The sequence below is a fragment of the Conger conger genome, chromosome 13 (genome assembly GCF_963514075.1).
Source record: "Conger conger chromosome 13, fConCon1.1, whole genome shotgun sequence".
Classification (NCBI taxonomy): domain Eukaryota; kingdom Metazoa; phylum Chordata; class Actinopteri; order Anguilliformes; family Congridae; genus Conger; species Conger conger.
In genome coordinates, this window is record NC_083772.1 from 27,488,783 (window position 1) to 27,506,081 (window position 17,299).

General features: G+C 43.4%; 1 pseudogene; it reads right to left on the bottom strand.

Moving 5' to 3' along the window:
* Positions 1-7,673: 7,673 nt before the first annotated feature.
* On the bottom strand, positions 7,674-15,563 carry LOC133107484 (extracellular calcium-sensing receptor-like; annotated as a pseudogene).
* Between the last annotated feature and the right edge of the window lie 1,736 nt (positions 15,564-17,299).

Consider the following 17,299-nt stretch of genomic DNA (forward strand, 5'->3'; position numbering starts at 1 on the left):
CAGTTAAAGTCACTTAGATCAAATTTTTTTCCACATGTTGATGTTAAAATTAACTGAAGCTCCTGACCCATATCTCCATGATTTTATGCATTGCACAGCTGCCACAACATTGGTTGATTAGATCATCGCAAGTAAGTGTTCCTAATAAATTGCTCAGTGACTATATAAGAACATGGATTCCTATTGGAGCTGGTCAATGGCTCCAGAAGTATGCAAACAAGACAGAATTACAGTTAGAAATAGCCTACTTGACATTACATTCATACATTGCCAGATGCATTTATCCTAACCGATGTACAATAGTGCATGGCAATGGTCACTGGAATAAGTACAAAGATTGGATAAATTACAAATATAATATATATCATATAGGAGCATGCTCCCCAGCCATGAAAGGTAAACAGAAACATTGGGGGCTATACCTTAATTATAATCAAACTATAATTATAATTGAGCTACCCTATTTTGGAGACAGATCGTCAGGTGATAGGCTACCTTTTGTGTACCTTATATTCTCATGAAATACATGCAATGGGACTGCAACCTCACTGAGCATAATATATTCATACTGGTTAAAACGCAGTTAGTACAGTTAAAAGCTGAATAAGACTGCATTGTCAATATATGCAATTAACATGAACTGAACATATGAGCACGGAAATAAATGCAAATAGCAGTATTAAACTCACTGACAAGATGTTTGGCCTATCATAGCACATAGGCACTTACTGAGTGCAAAACTCAGTTAAATCTGAAATTAGTCTTATATCGGCTATTATTTTGTATTCATAAGGCTTTCATAAGGTTTATCATCCTCATCATCACCACCACCTTAACCAGCACCATATATTTATTTATGTTGACCAATTTATTTTTCAGAAGTGATTTGTCTTCGTCATCAATAGCAGCATAATTATGCAATGACAGAGATACTACAACTAAGAATTTTTTTTATAATAGTATGCTATTAGTAGCGAAATAACAATGTGGTCAGAATAATAATATGGTGGAATATCAGCGAACTAGCTTCTTTATTTAAGAGCAACATATTCCCGATATTCATTGTCGCAATTCATCACTATGAACAATGGACATAAGAATTTTGCAGCTAACATTATTATTAGTAATATTGACAGTAGTAATATCAAAATCACAATATCATCAAAACAATAGGCAAGGACCTTATACATTGCAAACTTGGTTAGCCTGATTAGGTTGTTGATGTTTTGGGATAAAGTCAGGACATTTGGACCTGCAATACCCAAGGTCTAACCCCTTAAATATCGCCCCTTTTCTTGACACAACCTTAAAATTGACATACTCTATTCTTGACGACAGGTATAGTGCTGGACTCTTCTGAAAGATAGCTCTTTGGGGTTTGCTTTCAAAGAGTCAGTATTATTCCAAATATTAATAAAACAAAGTTACAGAAGCACAGTGAAACCACAGTGAAAGTGGAAGCTTTTTTCTCTCACTGAAAATATGTTCTGTATTTGACTCAATACAGATTATTGTAGCTGTGGCTGGTGTGCTTAGAAATACAATGGAGCCAAGTCAAAACACTATGTGAAGTGCATTTTTTTCACTAGCTGTGTGTAGTTGAAGACCTCCAGGGAACTTAAGTATTGTTTCTGTGTTTTTTGTGTGTGAGCAGTAGGTAAAAAGGAAACCTTGTTAGTCTATCAGCTGTTGTAGACTTGTTGTCAAATTGCTGCGTTAGTTAGACCAGGTGTGTTGCCTTTTTGTTATTAGTTATCGAATCTAGTGTGTTTTTCACCAGCCGCCGGCTGTTTCACTCGGTTCTGTTATTCTGATTAGGTGATCAGAATCAGTTCGATACTTTGGACGCCACAATTGTAAGGATAATTATTAGATCGCTAGTTTGCATTAGTAATTAGCAGTTTATATAGGCGTGCTCAGAGCGACGCTCACTCCCATTTTGGAATGGTATGGTGTGTCAGCACCCCATTACAGTCTGCTCTCTCCCCTTCAGAACGCGCTTCCAGCGACGTGGCTCTCCACGGCGACGGAACCCCACCAACCTCTGCTACCCCTCACTGACCCCCTGTGACAACTTCACAGTTGCAGGGTGTCGTGAGCCACGGACCCCTTGCCGAGCTCAGACCTCACGTTCCCACGAGCAGTACCTCACCATGAGGTGTCTCGGGGACGAACTCAAGTACTCCGAACGTTCTGCAGCCCTGGTAAGTTCTACTGAACTTCCAGCCCAGTCTCGAAGTGAAGGGTGTGATGCAAATCTGGTATACAATGTCTTGTATTCATTGTATTCCTCTAAAAGAATCGTTATCACATATGATTATAGTAAGATATGCTTTATTATAATCAATCAAAAGAATAGAATTATACAGATTACAGGATATATATCATCTTTCAGTTTGCTGATCACATGCAAGTTACATATACCCCTTTAGCTCTTTCTAATTTACCTTTCCACCATGATGTTAAAAGTCAAGGTACATCCCTCAAATACCCATCATCCTCTTTGGCCTTTACCTTATCTTATGGCTCCCCCTTCACGGAGATAAAAGCTACTGAACTTCCATTAATACAATGGGTACGAACACCCCTAAAGTCTACTACCTATTTATATCGTATATAGTATCTTACTAAAAAAATAAAAGACATAAAAATGAAAGGAAACTTTTAACGTTGAGCTTCTCTGTACTACTTTTCCTACTTTGACAAGTAATATAGATTATAATTACCACCCATGCCCTAAATATAGCCATCTCGTTTTCTGCGGGATTTGATCCCTCCTCCTTGCTGTTGATGAGCTCTTTGAACAGCTGCATTGGTTTGGGAATCTGGGGCAGGATCAGGACCCAGACTTTCGAAAGACGTGACTTTGCACTTCGTACTTCACCTGCCTGTTGTATGGGATGTGCACTGGTATGTCTTCGAACACGTCAGGGGTTTTGCAGTGCAGCAGAGGGAGCGCGCCACTCCAGCTTGACTACAGCTGTCCTGCGTTGCTCTCTCTTCAACAGCCCATAGATATCTTCTGAAGCAAAATTCTAAGATGCTATCCTAAGGTCTAAAAGCTTATTCCTTATATATCCTTTTTCCGTATAAGAGTGTACCTTTTTTTGATAAGAAATGTCCCCAATATACCAAGTGGGAAGACATTTATCTGTTATGCAACTTTTCAATGAACCTATTCATCACTGGTATTTGTCTCCCTGTCATATTCTCTCCTTGGACTCTCTCCAAACTTTGACTTCATACAAGCCAGAAGTTAGTGCCCTCCACCATCTCAACACACTCTTCAGGTGCCCCTCTCCGCGGCGCCTTCAGGGATCTACAAAGGACATACAGCCAATAGCTGAGTGTAAATCATCCCCCAACTCTTCTACAGTCAGTCCTTTGAATCTATCCAATGAATTATCAGATTATAATCAGGAAGGCCCTTAAAGCCTCTTAATATTCTTTCGGTATTGACATCCCTTCCGTTTTCCTTATCTTTTTGCTTTAGCCAGGCATTGTGCCCCTCCCCTGTAGGGTTGGGGTATTCCCCGACTGCTCGCTCAGCATGTTGAATCTCCTCCAAGGTTATGCTGGAACTCATTCTGTGCATGGCCTCAGTCAGAACTTTAACCTTGCTCCTTAGTACTCTAAATCTAAGTCCCCCGACTTCAGACTCCTCTTCTGACAAGTAGGGCTGCTCATTATCTCTGAACCACATATTTTTCCTCTTATGGGCGTGCTTACTACCACCTCGATGGCGTGTGCGAGGGGTTAACAATGCATTCCTTCCCAACCCATCCCCCATCAATCTCTCATCAGGGGGGCCTAGGGCCGGGTCCTTGACAAGGGGGGCTATGGAACTGCCAGTCTGCCACACGGAAGGCTGACTTCATTACTGGTTATGCCTCCCTCCTGTCCCTACAGTTCCTTGCCCTCACTGAGACCTGGATTGCACCAGAGAACACCACCACCTCTGCCGCCCTCTCATCCTCCTTCTCCTTCTCACACCCCCCCCGGCCCTCTGGCCGTGGAGGTGGCACTGGCTTGCTGATCTCCCCTTCCTGGAAATTCTCTGCGTTTTCCCTCACTGACCTATCCCTATCCACCTTTGAATGCCACGCTGTCTCAATTACTCACCCTGTTAAACTTTATACTGTCGTTGTTTATCCAGGTGCCCTGGGAAGTTTCCTAGATGAGCTTGACACTCTACTCAGCTCATTCCCTGAGGATGGCACCCCACTTATCCTCCTGGGAGATTTCAACATCCACCTGGAAGCCTCCTAGTCTGCTGCGTTCTTACCACTACTTCACTCCTTTGACCTCTCTCTGCAGCACTCTCCCCCAACTCACAAGGCCGGAAACCTTCTCAACCTGATCTTTCTGAGGAGCTGCTCCTCTTCTAACCCCACTGTTACCCCTTTACACAAGTCCGATCACCACTTCATTTCCTTCTCCATCCCCCTAGCCCCTCTGCCTCCCTCCCCTTCTTTCACCCCCACTGTTTCTGTCCGATGTAACCTCCGCTCTCTATCACCCTCCTCCCTTGCCCCCAGAGTCACCGCTTCCCTCCCTCCTCTTGAATCCTTCTCCAAACTACCCACTGAATTCCACTAACCCTCGTCAACTGTTCTCCATTTTCTCCTCTCTCCTCAGTACACCTCCCCCACTATCTCAGTCCTCGCTCACTGCTGATGACTTTGCAGTATTTCTTGACGAGAAGGTTGCAGATATCCGCAGCACCTTCGCGACCACCACCACTTCTATGCCTGCCTCCCTTTCTGTGTCTGTCCCCTGTTTCTCCTCTTTCTGTCCCCTTACAGATGTGTCTCACCTCCTGCTCTCCCACCGCCCTACTACTTGTGCCCCGGACCCCATCCCCTCAAACCTCTTTCAGGCAATCACGCCTGACATCCTCCCGTTTGTCACCTCCCTTGTTAACTCCTCCCTGTCCTCTGGCTGCTTTCCCTCATCATTCAAGAGGGCCTACATCACCCCGCTCCTAAAGAAACCCACTCTAGACCCCTCCTGCATTCAAAACTACCGTCCGGTATCTCTCCTTCCTTTTCTATCCAAATCCATTGAACGAGCCGCCTCCAACCAACTCTCTTCCTTCCTCTCACAGAATAACCTGCTGGACCCCCACCAGTCCGGCTTCAGACCTGGCCACTCGACGGACACTACCCTCCTCTCTGTCAATGAGTCCCTTCAGACTGCACGAGCAACCTCTCTCTCCTCTGTCCTTATCCTTCTTGATCTCTCTGCGGCATTCGACACGGTCAACCACTCCATGCTCTTGGCCTCCCTGGCATCTACAGGGATCTGTGGCACAGCCTTAGAGTGGATCAAATCTTATCTCTCTGGCCGGTCCTCCCAGGTGTCCTGGGCTGGAGAGGTGTCAACCCCTCGCCCCCTTGTTACAGGAGTCCCCCAGGGCTCAGTCCTCGGCCCCCTCCTCTTCTCCATCTACACAAGATCCCTTGGCCCTGTTATCTCTGCTCATGGCATCTCCTATCATTGTTATGCCGATGACACCCAACTTTTTCTCTCATTCCCCCCATCAGACACACAGGTCTCTACCCGTATCTCCGCCTGCCTGAGAGACATCCAGAGCTTGATGGGCAACCACCATCTAAAGCTCAACCCAGGTAAAATGGAGGTCATCTTCATCCCTGCTTTAACCTCTCCCTTCTCTGATTTCTCCATCTCACTAGGGGATACCACAGTGACCTCATCCCCTAGTGCAAGAAACCTTGGAGTGGTGATGGACAACAGGCTATCCTTCTCTGAGAACATCGCTACGGTGACCCGGACGTGCAGGTTCTTCAACAACACAACATCCGGAGAATCCAACCCTTTCTCACCACCTACTCCACTCAGCTCCTTGTTCAAGCAATGGTCCTGTCCCGCCTGGACTATTGCAATTCTCTGCTGGCTGGCCTTCCAGCATCAGCCATCAGACCCCTACAACTGATCCAGAATGCTGCAGCCCGTCTGGTATTCAATGTTCCCAGACATTCACATGTCACCCCCGTGCCTGTTATGGTTCGCATCAAATTTAAAACTTTGGTGCTTGCATACCAGGCAGTTAAACGATCAGGCCCTGTATATATTCAATCCCTTATCAAGACTTATACACCCACAAGACCCCTCCGTTCTGCCACTTCGTGCCATCTGGCGCCTCCTCCTCGCCACACCTGCACCTCATGCTCACGACTGCTGTCTGTCCTGGTCCCATGGTGGTGGAATGACCTCCCGGTGGATGTCAGAACGACAGAGTCTCTGACCTCCTTCAAGCGCAGACTGAAGACCCATCTCTTCAGGATACACCTTTCCCTCCCCAACTCACCACCATGATTAGCCTTAGACTGTAATGGCACTTATGTATAGATATTGTTACTTGTATAGGTATTGGTATTTTTTGTATTCTAGCTGCAATTGTGGTATGCTAGTTTGATTGATTGTTTGAAGTTGATTGTACTCTTAAAGGGTTCTGATTTTCTGCATGTTTACACTATGACTCGGTTTGACTTCAGTTTGGTGAAGCAAAAGGCAGTTGGTAGCAATCTTGGCAAAGTAGACCTATGCATGTGTTTTAGCATGTCTATAAGTGCATATTTGTACGTTTGTGTGTGTACGTGTTCATTTGTTGCTCCAGGTACATGCAAGTTAGTGTATCAGAGTGAGTGTATATATTAACAAGATAAATATTATTGATGTTTTTACTGATTGAGCAACAGTATCTGAATGTGCAGGTATTAAACTGCATGTAGTTCAACATGAAGAGATGTGGTCTGACTTTACATTTTACATTTACATTTTTGTCATTTGGCAGACGCTTTTAATCCAAAGCGACTTACAAGTGCTTTAGTGACACTATACAAGGTTTCATGCACACGGCTCAGGATCCTCCACCTACCATGGCCAAGACACGTTGGTGAGCTGTTAAACTCACTATATCACACTAAATGTTTCTTTTACACTCAAGAAAAGCAATTTTGCATGATTAAGTTAAAGTCTTCCCCAGCTTATCTACAAAAAATCATCAGACCCGACACCCCTGCCAGACCTCTTCGTTCAGCCTCCACAGGCCGCTTGGCACCTCCCCCTCTCCGAACCTCCACATCACGCTCACGACTACTGTCTGTTCTGGCTCCACGGTGGTGGAACGAACTCCCCGTTGAGGTCAGAACTGTAGAATCTCTCCCCACCTTCAAGCGCAAGCTGAAGACACACCTCTTCAAGCAGCACCTCTCCCCATCCCTCCCTACCTCCCTGTGAACCTTAATTGTTGTCTCTGTGACTTGCTTTGTGTATCGGTATTTTTAGTTGGCTAGGTAAGCAGTGTCTGGATAGTTAACTTTGGTCACTTTTGCTCTGTTTGTTTGTTTCTTTGTTCTCAAAAAAAAATAAAAAAAATAAAAGGGGCCCTCGTCCTTATCTTTGTTGTACAGGTAGCAGTTGAAATTGTACTTCCCTCTAGGGTCTTTCAGCGAACTTATCCCCGGTTATGGGTATGCACTTTGTTGTACGTCGCTCTGGATAAGAGCGTCTGCCAAATGCCAATAATGTAATGTAATGTAATTAAAATCCATGATAAATAATTATTTGTTACATTAAGATAAATGCATGACATTGAATTTACATAATTTCAGCCATATTTACAACAAATAGATTAATAGATTTAACTTTCAACTATAATAGATAACTTTGATATAATTTATTTCTTTAGACTCTCTGCCCATCAAAGCCTTCTTGGTGTTTTTCTCTGGATGCAGCAGTATGATAAGCATTTTGGTGCAAATATTGCTCCCTGGAGGCCAGGATGGCAAATATCTCCACTGCGTCTGAGTACTTTCCTGGAGAGCTGACATAGCCAGGGATAAAGGCGATCCAGACAGCACAGAAGATGAGCATGCTGAAGGTGATGAACTTGGCTTCATTAAAATTGTATGGCAGATTCCTTGCTAGGAAGGCCAGAAGGAAGCTGACGGCTGCCAGTAGACCGATGCAGCCAAGCAGGGCACTAAACCCGGCGATCGACCCTACTGCACACTCGTAGATGATCTTGGTGTTCTGGGAGTGGGTGTCTTTGTAGGGAATCGGTGACGCAGCAGTCAGCCATACCACACAGCTGACTGCCTGGATGACAGTGAAGGCCAGCACAGTGCCCCTCTGCTGCTTCATGCCAAACCACTTAATTGCATTCCCACCAGGCTGTGCAGCCTTGAAGGCCATCACCACCATGATGGTCTTGACCAGGATGCAGGCGATGCTGAGGGCAAAACTGATCCCGAACGCGGCATGCCTAAGCTGGCAGGTCCACCGTTGAGGCTGGCCAATGAACAGCAAGGAGCACAGGAAGCACAGTGTGAGTGACAGCAGCAGCAGGAATCTCAGCTCGGAGTTGTTGGCCTTCACCACCAGTGTGTTCCTGTGCCGGGCAAACACGGATAGGGTAACTGCACAGATGCAAGCTCCCAACACCGAGATGGTCGTCAGGGAGATCCCCAGGTGTTCCTGGAAGGATAGAAACTCAATTTCCTTGGGCACACAGTGGTCATAGAGTTGGTTTGACCAAAAGTCCACTGGACACCTGTAGCACTCGTGGGAATCTGTGACAGAGGAGTGGAAATAAATAACATGACTGCAGCTTAAAAGCAGGGAGGAGGGGGGTCTCTAGATCCATGTGTCTAGCGTTCGAGAGAGGCCTCAGATATGAGTTAGTTCTGAGTGGTGAGACTCTAATATAAGAAAATATATTTCCAAAAGAACATCTAGCAGTTACATCCGGGCTATGTGATTTAGACAAAGACTAGATCAGATTGCGGTCCTGAGGCTGTTTTGGCTAACAAAATCACCAGGACATCTAATCCATTTTGTAAGGGCAGAGAAATATTTTGTTCTCTGCTATGTGGATACACTGACCTGTCTGGTTGCTGATCTCCCACAGGGCAAGCAGTCAAAGCAGCAGACTGGTTCACCCTTCCTTATCGCCCTCCTGGTGCCTCGGGGGCAGGGCTCACTGCAGACAGAACGTGGGGGTTGGTGGAAATTTTCATTATAAGAATAGCACCATTCTTTACATTTATAGCACAGTTCTCTTGATGAGCACATGCACAACTATTGGATGGACTTTATATGAAACCAAATACAGAGGAGAGCCGTTTTCGTATGTAAAGAGGGGTAGGGGTTGGAGCCGCGAAGGCACAAAAGGCTAAGGGTTGCAGTTTGTTGCACACCGAGGACCGGGGTTTGATTCCCGGTCCTGCCAAAAGCCATGTTTGGCTGGCTCTCGTGGAGCAGTATAATTGGCTCACTGCTCCAGAGGGAGGGACTTGGCAGGGTTACCGGATCGCCATGCACAACAGCACCCCAGGCACCTCAGGATCACGGTCACAAGCATGGGACGAGACGACTTGAAGAAGGTTAAAGTCTCCTTCGGGTTGCCGAGGGACGGGGTGTGGGCGGTGTATCCCCCAGGGGTGTGTCCCTCAGCTAACACTAATTGGTTTAGATGTGGTACAATTGGCTACCAAATTGGGAGAAAAATTTAAAAATCTGAAATAAATGTATATATATAAAAAAAGAGGGATAGGGGTTTACTTTATGAAATTCAAAATTCCAGATGTTTTCTTCCTCCAGTCGGAGCTTCAAGAGGAGCAGATTCATCAAACACCCCAACCGTCACGGTCCTGATGGTCCCACCTGCTGCCTTCTGCCAGTTCATCACATCGTAGATGGCCAGAGCATCACCATTTTTGTCAAAGGACACTTTGCAGGTAAGGCACCAGCACCAAACAGAGGAGGACTAATGGTGAAAGGATCATCATCGCTGAACAGCAGGCCCACCCACTTCCAGCCGTATCGCTCCAGGATCTGCACCATGGCTCTGACCTGGAAGGCATCGCTGGGGATGGTTCTGAAGAAGGAGGGATACTGCTGCCTGTCACTCAGGCAGGAACATGTGGCAAAGTAACTCACCTGGGGGAAGACAAAAGAAATTGAGGCACCAACAGTTTAGAGACCTCCTCAAAGGTGTATAGCATACACCTTTATCCTAGGAAGCATTAAAGCATCTATCCCTTATACAGTGACCAGAGACATGAAAGTAAGGTCACAGGCAGGCCATTTACATTATATTGGATGGCAAATTGAGATAGACAAGTTTTGCTGTGTTGATTTGGGTTTTAGTTTAATCTGAAAGGAACTGTAGTTTCTTTATTGGGGAAAATCCCATTCATTTCACCCTAATACAGTTTCACAAATACACATATTCATGAGACAGACATTGCAGAGGCCACACAGCCATACGCACAGTTTACGACAAAGTTCCATCATGATTATATTAAATTCCTCCCCTCCTGTGTGATTCAGACAGCTAAAAGGGCAGCTGGACTGTAGACTAGGATTGGTTCTCCATCATACTGTACCATGGGAACACGGAACAGGCCCAGCACACTGGAGATGGTAATGGGGGGGGTGGAGCCTGGATCACCCACGATGCCCAGAACCGGGGGTGACCCTGTGCATCTCATGTCAGAGAAGGACTCCTCTGTACCACTGACCAGTGCTATGGCTGCACAGAATGCAATCCCAAGCTTCAAACAGTTGTCATAGAGATGGATGTTGGGCAGCAGGTTGGGGTTTTTATTGATTTCCTCAATCACAAAGACCATGGTTGCCGCTGCCTGGAATCCTAGAAGATTAAGCCTGAAATAGGAGACGTGGAAACTGGATGATGAAGAATTTTTTTGTCTGTTACTTTAAATTATCTAAATTATGACACAATTATGTAAAATCAAATAATTTTATTTGTGAAGTAAACAGTTAATTTTGCAGTGGTCATGCAGATGTTTAATAAACAAGCAGAAACAAATATAACATGAATGTATTAGTGTGAAGTATGTGGTCACATAGAACTGCACTTTTTGAGAAAATGCCAGTGCAATATTTTGCGTAGGTTTGTTCATCTTACATTACATTAACATTACATTAATGGCATTTGGCAGACGCTCTTATCCAGAGCGATGTACAACAAAGTACATATCCCATACCAGGGATAAGTGCACTGAAAGACCCTAGAGGGAAGTACAATTTCAACTGCTACCTGCACAAAGAAGATAAGATTTGATCATCAGAATTTTTTTACAATTTTATTTTAGTGATAAAAAATCGCAGTACCGCAGCATGCAAATGCATGAACAATGTATGAACCGCTTACCTAGCCAAACAATGCTTACCTAGCCAAATAAAATATCCTAATACACAAATATATTTAAATAAATATTTGTGTTAAAATATTGACAGTAATTTCCCACAATTCTATGACATGTACAAATATATATACATAGACACTTGAACTGGAAATATCAAGCTGTGGATGGGTATATTAGTAATTACACAAATACACTAAAATGCCATGGAGGAGAAAATAATAATTTAACATTTAACACTTAACATGATAGTGCTCTGATTCCTATGCAATATATCTGTGTAAACACTGTAACAAATATTGTCATTTTTCATTATCACACATCCAACAATGAGTGAATTCAATACACAAAGTGTATATTGTAATGTAAATACCCCCTCCGAAAACGATTTACATGGGTCATCAATTTGGGTTCGAAAATATGGAAAAGATGGAAGAATCACATCCATGCTGGTTGTCTAATGTTTGGGAGTAGAGCGACTCACCTCTCACACTTTGGCTGGTCTGGCTCAGACAAGAAAGACAGGTCAGGGAACACTGTCAGGAAGTTCACCACAAACAGTCCTCCAAGAACCACGTCCCCCTTGCGGTACATCCCATTCAGACTGAAGCGCTCCCAGAGTTGGCAGGCTGTCTGAGGAGCAGCAGAGGCCCAGGCCAGGGCCAGGTTCAGAGACAAAGAGAGCACAGGCCTCATCTCTGCCACAGATATTCTGCCACAGACAATTCACTGCCTGGCATCCATGTCACACATTTATAGAGTACACAGCCCTGCCCCCTCCGGAGACCAGTGATTTCAGTCTTTAACCCTTCTGAAGAATACTGCTGGGCACCTCTGGGGTGGCACTCCACTGGATTGGTCAAGTCAAATTATTTAAATTAGTTTTGTGATTACAGTTAAAATGGCAGAGTGTTTCAGTGCTACAAAAGTCAAATATTGTCTATTTTACTGCACAAAACTGACTACAAACTGTAAACAACAATATTAGCACAACCCCAATGGACTCATGTAATCTCAGTATGTAGGATTAACATTTTAATTCAGGATTTTGTTATTGGTGAGGCAGTACTATTGGAGGGGCATAAGTTCATTGTCATCAGACAAAAACTTTCAAACCCCTTTTTCAAATTTCTCTGCTTTCAGATTAATTCCATTTTCTGTGAACAATTTCATATATAGTTTTGTCATAACAAGCCCATTGCACTCAGATCTTAAAAACTGACCTTCACTTATCAGTGTTGCTGCAGTGTAATTGTATTTAGGTGAATTTTAAGTAGACTTCCTCTGTTATGTGTGTTTTTGTGTTATTGTTGGTGCTGTTCAGAGGAAAGAGCCTCAACTGCAGGTCCATTCCTGAGATGTCTTGTACAATACACAAAGCAGCCTGTAGATGGCAATCGCATGCAGCAGGTGACAGTCCTGCTACTCCCTATACCAGGGATAATCAACTCAAGGGGCTCATTCTAATCCCTTATTCTTTTACTTTGTTTGCCCCTAGCTCCACCCATCGGGAGTGGCTTGGAAAAGATGAAAGAAAAAGAAAAAGAAGTGAAGACAGGGAAGTTGAGTTGATTGGAATGGGCACACTGTCCTTGAGGGCCGAGAACTTCCGGATTTCCACCCTCCCTTTACCAGGGACTCCCTGTTGTGAAGACATTCTAGCTAATCAGTAGCACTAATTATATGGGAGAAAAGAAAACCAGTGCTGGATATAGATTTGTGGCTGTGAATTGATGATCCCTGTCCTACAAACCACACCTGACCTGGTGCTTGTTCCACAAAGCAGGACTACTGATTTATCTCTGTCAGCCGCCTTCTTTTTCTGAATCTTGGATATGAAACATAACTTTTCATGTATGAAATTATGTCCTGTTACTTCTTCTGTGAATTAATAGAAACCTCTTCAGGCTGGACTAGCAGCACAGATCCTCGGTGGGCGGCCTGTAGCGTAGTGCTTAAGGTAAATGACTGGGCCACGGAAGGTCGGTGGTTCTAATCCCGGTGTAGCCACAATAAGATCCGCACAGCTGTTGGGCCCTTGAGCAAGGCCCTTAACCCTGCATTGATCCAGGGGAGGATTGTCTCCTGCTTAATCTAATCAACTGTTCGTCGCTCTGGATAAGAGCATCTGCCGAATGCCAATAATGTAATGTAATGTAGATCCTTGGTGCCCCTGTGTCATCAGCCTTGTGTTCTCGTTTTTTGACTTATTAAGTCTTCTGCTGCTGTAGCCTACCACTTAGAGGTTTGACGTGTCGTGTGTTCAGAGATGCTCTTTTGCATGCTATTGTTGTGATGTGTGGTTATTTGCATTACTGTCACCTTCCTGTCAGTTCTGATCAGTCTGGCCATTCTCATCTAACCTTTCTCATTAAAGCGCTTCTGTCTGCAAAACCACTGCTCACTGGATGTTTTTTGTTTTTCGCACCATTCTCTGCAAACTAGAGACTGTTGTGCATGAAGCACATGTGCATGATGAGCAGTTTCTGAGATACTGAACCACCCTGTATGGCACCAACAATCAATCCACTGTCAAAGTCACTGAGATCAATTTTTACCCCATTGTGATGGAGTTAACTGTTTCTGACCCGTGTCTGCATAATTTTATGCATTGCACTGCTGCCACACGATTGGCTGATTAGATAATCGCATGAATAAGTACATACATAGGCATAACTAATAAAGTGCTCAGTGAGTGTATGTATCATGTTTGTCAGCATGACGATTACTACATTGAATAATGATTGGAAAATTTGGTAAATTGCTCTGAGCCCAAGATGCTTTTTCTTCCCCCAAGAATTGTGAGCCTGATGGTCTGTTTTGTGAGTCTATCTTTCCTGTTGAGAGCTGTCACCCTGGTTTTTCCCCTTCTCAGAGCTGTGTGTTTTGTTTTCTTGCTAGAAGTTGTGTGTGTTCCCGTTTTCAACAAGTGACCGACCGGTTGGAGCTGCAATCTGTGTTCTGTTGCATACCTATTTCTATTATTCTCTTTCCAGATGGATTTCCACATGCTACTCCTGCTACAACTTTTAAGCTAGACATGCCATTCCAACTTCATAAAATCCAGCTTGTTTCAGATCAGTGTGCTTGGACAAAGATTTTTGGGATTCCAAATTTTTACAGTATTATGGGGATAAATACCCATAGGCAATTCATAAAATAATAAAGCAGTAGCTCTCTTAAGCCCTGTGACGACTTGGCACAGGTGATGCTCATTCAGCCAATACGACACATAGAAAAGTACATGTGATGATATTTCAGCCAATACGACACATAATAGGACAGAGAATAAAATTAAAAGGCGCCAGGTTATGCCCCTGAAGCAGGCTACTCCAAGCTGAATAATAATAACAAAATTATCAATAATATTACATCAAATAGGCATCATACATTAATGAAAGATGATTTACATGTAACATATAATGTTGCATTAAAAGTATTTAGTATTTAGCTTGCAGTATCGATTCGTGAAGCCAGTCAGCAGTGTCATTCTATTGGAATCCCTATGCACTTAGTATTATTTCCAAGTAATAAAATACCGCATCCTAAGCCACAAAGAAATGCTTCACTATATCAAGCAAGTAACATGTTCAGTGGATGAAAACATTTATTATTTGCATATGTACAGAACTGTGCAAAAGTTTTAGGCAGGTGTGAAAAAATGTTGTAAAATAAGAATGCTTTCAAAAATTCAAGAATTTTTTTTTTTTATCAATGAACAAAATGCAAAGTGAGTGGACCGAAGAAACATCTAAATCAAATCAATATTTGGTGTGACCACCCTTTGCCTTCAATCCGGCATCAATTTTTCTAGGTACACTTGCACAAAGTCAGGGATTGTAGGCATATTGTCAGGTGTGTGATTAACCAATTATACCAAACAGGAGCTAATGAGCACTTCATGTGTATTTTACTAGTTATGGATGTGATGCTTTAACTTGTGGAAGAACCTATGCACTTGTAAGTCGCTTTGGATTAAAAGCGTCTGCCAAATGACTAAAATGTAAAATGTAAAATATAATGATCAGCAATTTAACATGTAGGTTGAAAGACAATCATTAACTGAAACAGAAACAGCTGTGTAGGAGGGTTAAAACTGGGTGAGGAACAGCCAAGCTTCCAAGGTCAGGTTGCTGAAGACCTTAATGTCAGAGGTCATACACCATGGCAGGACTCAGCACAGACACAAGCTAGTTGTACTACATCAGCAAGGTCTCTCTCAGGCAGAGATTTCAAGACAGACAGGGGTTTCCAGATGTGCTGTTCAAGTTCTGTTGAAGAAGCACACAGAAACAGGACCTATGTTGAGGACCGTAGACGCAGTGGCCGGCCAAGGAAACTTAGTGCAGCAGATGAAAGACACATCACGCTTATTTACCTTCGCAATCGGAAGATCTCCTGCAGTGCCATCAGCTTAGATTTGGCAGAAACCAGTGAGACCCAGGTACACTCATCTACTGTGCAGAGAGGTCTGGTCAGAAGTGGTCTTCATGGAAGAATTGCGGCCAAAAAGCCATACTTCTGACATGGAAACAAGGCCAAGCTACTCAACTATGCATGAAAACACAGGAACTTGGGTGCAGAAAAATGGCAGCTGGTTCAAAATGTGAAATATTTGGCTGTAGCAGAAGGCAGTTTGTTCGCCGAAGGCCTGGAGAGTGGTACAAGAAAAAGTGTCTGCAGGCAAGAGTGAAGCATGCTGGAGGTTCCTTGCAGGTTTGGGGCTGCAATTCTCCAAATAGAGTTGGGAATTTGGTCAGGATTAATGGTCTCCTCAATGCTGAGAAGTACAGGCAGATACTTATCCATCATGCAAGACCATCAGGGAGGCATCTGATTGGCCTCAAATTTATTCTGCAGCAGGACAACGACCCCAAACCTACAGCCAGTCATTAAGAACTATCTTCAGCGTGAAGAAGAACAAAGAGTCTTGAAAGTGATGGTATGACCCCCACAGAGCCCTGATCGCAACATCATCATGACGAAAGCATTTGAGGCTGCCTAAATCCACAGAAGAGCTGTGGCTAGTTTTCCAAGATGTTTGGAACAACCGACCTGCCAGGTTCCTACAAAAACTGTGTGCAAGTATATCAATTTGTATCGTAAGTATATTGATGCTGTTTTGAAGGCAAATGGTGGCCACACCAAATATTGATTTGATTTAGATTTTTCTGTTCATTCACTTCTTCTGTTCAAGCATCTGGTTAATTGATCAAAATAAACTATTAACATTTCTATTTTTGAAAGCATTCTTATTTTACAGCATTTTTTCCATACCTGCCTAAAACTTTTGCACAGTACTGTATCGATTTATAGTCATTTAATATTTATATCAACATACTTCGTAGGCAGCTGGCTCCCTCTCGTGGTTAACGTTAGTAGTGTATCATTTTTAATGTACACCCACTGAGCACTTTATTGGGAACTACTTATTAATGTAATTGTCTAATCAACCAATTGTGTGGCAGCAGTGCAATGCATACAGTCATGCAGATACTGGTCAGGAACTTCAGTTAATGGGCAGGCCTCATGCTGTGTTTTGTAACACCTATGTTTTCATGCATATGTTCAATATATGAAACTTTAAAATAACTTAAGAATAATATAAGTAAAATATAATTATATTTCTGTATATGCCTGATCTGCGATGACACAGACCCCATAGTATTTGGATCATTTTAATCAGTTGTGGTTTGCATATCTACTAAATAATATAATCTTTGTATCTGCTGGTCTTTCTGCCTATTAACAAGGGTGAACTGCTCTTTACATCAGATATAACATCAGTTCCAAAGTTCATTAACCATTTGAAGAGGTGGTTTTTTGGAAAGTTTTATTTTTTTTCCAAAACATTCAGTTTTGTCAGTGTTCTATAACTACATTGCTTGTAATCACCAGGAGTGATTATTACATGAGCAATGTTCATTCAACAACACTCCGTTACGACTGTTTGTTTGTTTTTTATACTTTCCTCGCTGTCGGTGCCTAGGAGTGCAGCAGGTGCTGCCAATTGTCAAGCTGATTGGTGCTGCTGGAGGGTGATTGGCTGTGCCAGAGGGAAGGGGGATAGAAAAGCTTCCAAGATGGTGGGCTCAGGTGAC